We start from the raw sequence: 5,083 nt of genomic DNA on the forward strand, positions 1-5,083 counted from the left end.
TCAAGTATTTTCTTACTATAGTTGATGATCATACTCGTTGTACTTGGGTATACATGCTCAAGATGAAATCTGAAGTTTCTTCTATCGTTAAAAATTTTTGCACAATGGTAGTAACCCAATTCAATGTTCCTGTTAAAATAGTGAGATCAGATAATGGTCCTGAATTTCTTTTAACTCAATTCTATAATGACCATGGCATTATACATCAAAGATGTTGTGTAGAAACTCCACAACAAAATGGTGTTGTGGAAAGAAAATACCAACATTTGTTAAACACTGCCAGGGCCTTATTGTTTCAAGCAAATATGCCTTTACCTTTCTGGAGTGACTGTGTATTAACTGCAGCTCACATTATAAATAGAATTCCAACTCCAAGTCTTAACAACCAAACACCATCTGAAATGCTTTTTGATAAACCTCCTAATCTTTCTCATCTTAAAGTATTTGGTTGCCTTTGTTTTGCATCAACACTTACAACCCATAGACATAAATTTGATCAAAAATGTACCAAATGTTTATTCTTGGGTTATCCTTCTAACATAAAAGGTTACAAATTAATGGACCTTAATACTAATAATGTTTTCATCTCAAGAAATGTAGTTTTTTCTGAAAATATTTTTCCTTTTAAGGTTTTTTCACCTAATCCTGAATCACATTCTTTCTTATTCCCTCCATCAGCTTCTACATCTGATTTTTTTTATTCTTCTAATCAAACTCCTCCATCCTCTTCACATTCAACCAACAATCATCTAACATCTTTGAACAATGTTCCCATCCCAGATATTATTTCACCACAACTCAGAAAATCTTCAAGAATTACACGACGGCCAAGCTATTTGCAGGATTTTACTGTGGTACAGCTTCCAAGGTTTCACTTGCAACTTCTTCATCTGATATAGCTAATTGTTTTTCTAATAAAGGTATTCTATATCCCATCTCTGATTATCTTTATGAAAAACAATTATCTCCTTCTCATAAAGCTTTTCTAGTCTCCATTTCAGCTTCTAAAGAACCCAAAACTTACCAATTAGCTACTCAAATACCTGAATGGCAAGCTGCAATGCAAAATGAATTAAATGCCTTGGAATTAAATAAAACTTGGGAACTTGTAACTCTTCCTCAACATAAACAGACTATTGGTTGTAAGTGAGTATTTCCAATTAAGTATAAGGCAGATGGAACTATTGAAAGGTACAAAGCTCGATTAGTAGCTAAAGGTTACACTCAACAAGTAGCCTAATTTTTTTAAAATATCTTTACTCATATTAATATTTAAATTAAAAGGATCCGACAGTTTCATTTATTAAGTCAAATGACAAAAATACTTATCATAGATAGTGCTGGATCTTGGGGATAATAATAATAATAATAATAATAATAATAATAATAATAATAATAATAATAATGCAATTATTATTTTACAAAAAATTCATTAATATTGTATTGCTGCCCCCTTATGTTTATTGCTGTTCATTCATATCTAAATTCGCAACCTGGTATTAATTAACAACAATTCTGACTTTATATATAAAATAAGAACCACGAACCAACTGTTGTAGAAATACAAATGGCTCGGTATACACTTTTTAGGATTATATTTTATTTGGTAGTTCTAAAGATAATCATCATATCATACAAGCTCTTTTACTGAGTATACATTTCAACCCTATTCAAGTTAAATTGCACCTAATGACTTCTTTCCTTTTTCTTCGGGGGGCCCGTTTGGTCTTACTTTCAATATTATGAATTAAAAGTAAAATAAAACCTAAGAAAAATACATAGAGAGACTTAATTATATTTCACAACGTTACATTCACGAGACTCGTATACATTGAACTTTTCAAAATATTAAACTATTTTCGGTAGAGTCCTGTTTAAAAATTGAGCATATCCATCCACGCACCTGTGCAATAAAACATTCTTCCAATACAGTTGATACCAGTATGTTCACAACATTACATTCACGAGAATCGTATACATTAAACCTATCAAAATAGTATACTAATTTCGGCCAGAGTCCTGTTTAAAAATTGAGCATATCCATCCACGCACCTGTGCAAATAAAACATTCTTCCAATACAGTTGATACCAGTATGTTCACAACATTACATTCACGAGAATCGTATACATTAAACCTATCAAAATAGTATACTAATTTCGGCAGAGTCCTGTTTACAAATTAAGCATATCCATCCACGCACCTGTGCAAATAAAACATTCTTCCAATACAGTTGATACCAGTATGTTCACAACATTACATTCACGAGAATCGTATACATTAAACCTATCAAAATAGTATACTAATTTCGGCAGAGTCCTGTTTACAAATTGAGCATATCCATCCACGCACCTGTGCAAATAAAACATTCTTCCAATACAGTTGATACCAGTATGTTCACAACATTACATTCACGAGAATCGTATACATTAAACCTATCAAAATAGTATACTAATTTCGACAGAGTCCTGTTTACAAATTAAGCATATCCATCCACGCACCTGTGCAAATAAAACATTCTTGAAATACAGTTGATACCAGTATGTTCAGAACGTTACATTCATCAGATTCGTATACATTGAACATATCAAATTAGTACACTAAATTATACCTGCTTGTCACTTTACCTATTGCTGCTCTATAGATTCAGAATTAAGTAAATTACATTATGTACAAATGATACTCCAAACAATTACATTATGTACAAATGATACTCCAAACAAGTTGAAATAAAGGAGAAATGATATATTCTATACAAATAGATGCTGTACAAATGAAGTCATTAGTAAATACATATGCCCAAATGAATATGAATAAATACATTATGTACAAATGAAGCTGTAAACATATATCTGATGTACAAATCAAATTATGACCTAATTCACAAACTGAGCATATATCGGCTACTCGGTACCCAGCATGGAGGGTCGTCTCCGTGTCGGGGTGGCTGCCGTCTGTGTCTGCCCTCACCTGGCTGCTCCTCCGCATCTGGCGTCCGGTCACGTCGAGGGGCTACATGTTTGTCGTCTCCGCCCATACGTACTGGATAATCCCCCTCTAGGTGAAGCCGACGGGGAGCTATGTCGTATGTAATCTCTGGACGAGTCCGAGCTGGCAAAGCCGGGTGTCGTCTCACCTCCTCCGCATCAAGAGGGTCGTCTAGTAAGTACGGACAATACGACGGCGTCGCGGCAGAGTCAGATCGATTAATCCGCCAGTCTACTGGAGTGGTGTACCGGCAAATCAGCAGCGGACAGCCCAAACACATACTCCTCATGTACAATGGGTGGTGAGAAGGTCGGACTCGATGGACGGCTGGAGGTAGCTGCTCGACCCCCTCGTACTGGAGCTGCTCGACCACCTTGTGGAGCCGGCGTCCGGCGTGGGGTAGGGATCCGTCGCCCGTCCTCGTAGACAATGTCCAAACCAACTCTCGCTAAATCGCTCACAACGGGGTCTGATGATAGCGACTCGACCTGGTGTAATACGTCAGCCTGCATCATACGAAAATAGTGTTTAAAACATTGAACTACTAATCATCACAGTAACAAATTAGGTATACGTTTGAGTAAGCGTACGAGGCTCATGTAGACCGCCGCAGTCCTATCTACGAAGCGACGTGTGATCGACCTGTACCACGCGTAATATGAATCCTCCGGACGCATCGAGCCATCTGCCCGGACTCCCTCGACAATGTAGTCACGCCTATGTACCCACATACTCACGTACATGGAGTGCTCCGCTGCCCAATCTATGTTCCCCCGACCGCAACCATCAATCTCGTGCAAGTCCTCCCCACGTACATCGACCCCTGAGGTACAGAAGCGACCGAGAATGCCCTCTTGTTCGAAAGGCCAAACTAGCGCCGCACCGGTCTGGGAGAGGCCACGCGACAAATGAAAACATATGAGTGGCACTCGAGCCACCAAGAGGTCGAACCCAAACGGCAGAACCAACGGTGGTAGGTCGGCAACTAATGTCATCCGTGCAGAGACGCGCCTTCATACGAACTGCGTGTCCGACATATAGTAAGAGTCCAAAAAAAGGTGAACCGGTGGGAGATGGGAATTATGAAAATCGTGAAATAGCCCTAAATAACATAAGAGAAGACTACCTCGTGCCCCGGTGATGTCGACAACTCAGAATACTGGCAGAAAAGTGGACAGAGCCCGGAGGAATTCTGGCTTTTTGTCTAGCGCCTCTGGGTCCGTTTTCAGTTTCTTGGGTTGCGCATAACATTAGGCGCCAAACAAATGATCCCTCCACATGTAACAAAATTAGAAGTAGTTAGCAAGGTTAACCATACTACGTACGACAACTGAAGCAAATTATTTCAGTTGAGTTACTACCTTCCATGCGAGTGGAGCTGGGTCAATTGGTTAGTCGTCCTCATCCCTCTAAATAAGACGTTGGACAAAGCGGCGCGTAGGAGATAAAGAATTGAATCTCTCCCACCCACAAAACCGGCCATAAGCAGGTGCTCATAAATCTGTGAGGGCGACACGTTAGCGGCACGGCACATCTCCCGGTACAGCCAAGCTAACATCGCAGCACCCCACCTCTAATGGCGTATCCTCTGCCGCTCAGGCGAGCAGTGGAAAAGACCAGAAAAATCAAGTGTGCGTAACTCACCGAGAGGTCGACAGAAACAGAGTTCCCACATAATCAATCGCAGCATGTAGGGCAAGGCAAGCATGCGTGACCGCTATAGTCTGATAATCATCATCAGCCGAAAGCTGTCTTGGCGAAACATTCCACCTCTAGAAACCGCAGATAATGCGGAATGCGAGAAACAAAAAGATAAATGTCTGGGCGGTCACATCCTAACAATCTCTCGAACATGAGGCGAAGTCCTCCCCCTCGAAACGATTTTGACTCCATACCAGTGTTAGGTATCCAGCGTGACGACCAGTACACCCCAGTGGGGCAACCCACAATCAGTAGCACGAAACAACACTGCGACCCATTCTTGTAATGTGAGAGTCACCTCCCGTTGCGGCAAGGGGAAGAAAAGTGTGGGCTCTGGCGTCCACGTAACCAACGCGGTCACAAAGATGCCAATTCCAATAGAATATGGGGCACATC

Source organism: Malania oleifera, chromosome 9, assembly GCF_029873635.1.
Source record: "Malania oleifera isolate guangnan ecotype guangnan chromosome 9, ASM2987363v1, whole genome shotgun sequence".
In the NCBI taxonomy this organism is placed as follows: Eukaryota; Viridiplantae; Streptophyta; class Magnoliopsida; order Santalales; family Ximeniaceae; genus Malania; species Malania oleifera.